The following is a 481-nucleotide window of genomic DNA, read 5'->3' on the forward strand; positions in this document are numbered from 1 at the left end:
CGGAGGGGGGAGCTGAGGTGGGGTATGAGGGGAATGCAGTGGTCTTAGATGGCTTTGGGGGGAAATGGGTGGGGGTTGAGGCGGGTCTGAGGGGAAGTGGGGGGGCTGAGGTCGCTGCGGGGCGGATTTGGGGGAAATTGGGCGGGTCTGAGGGATTTTTGCGGGGTCTGAGGGATAATTAGGGGGGATGTGAGGTTGGTCCGGGCGGGAAACTGGAGGGAAAAGACGGGTATCTGAGGTGGGTCGGGAATGCGTTTGGGGGCAGTTGGGGTTGTTTGAGGGGCTTTTGTGCGGTGTGAGGTGGATCTGGAGCGAACGTGAAGGGAATTGGGGAGGTTTGAGGGGGATTTGAGAGGAACTGGGGGCTTTTGAGGTGGGTGTAGGGGAATTGAGTGGTCCAAGGCGGTTTTGGGGAGCATTGGGTGGTTTGAGGAGTTTTTGCGGGGTCTGAGGTGGATTTGGGGGGAAATGTGGGGTGGCT

Source organism: Geospiza fortis, unplaced genomic scaffold (assembly GCF_000277835.1).
Source record: "Geospiza fortis unplaced genomic scaffold, GeoFor_1.0 scaffold1040, whole genome shotgun sequence".
NCBI classification, from domain to species: Eukaryota; Metazoa; Chordata; class Aves; order Passeriformes; family Thraupidae; genus Geospiza; species Geospiza fortis.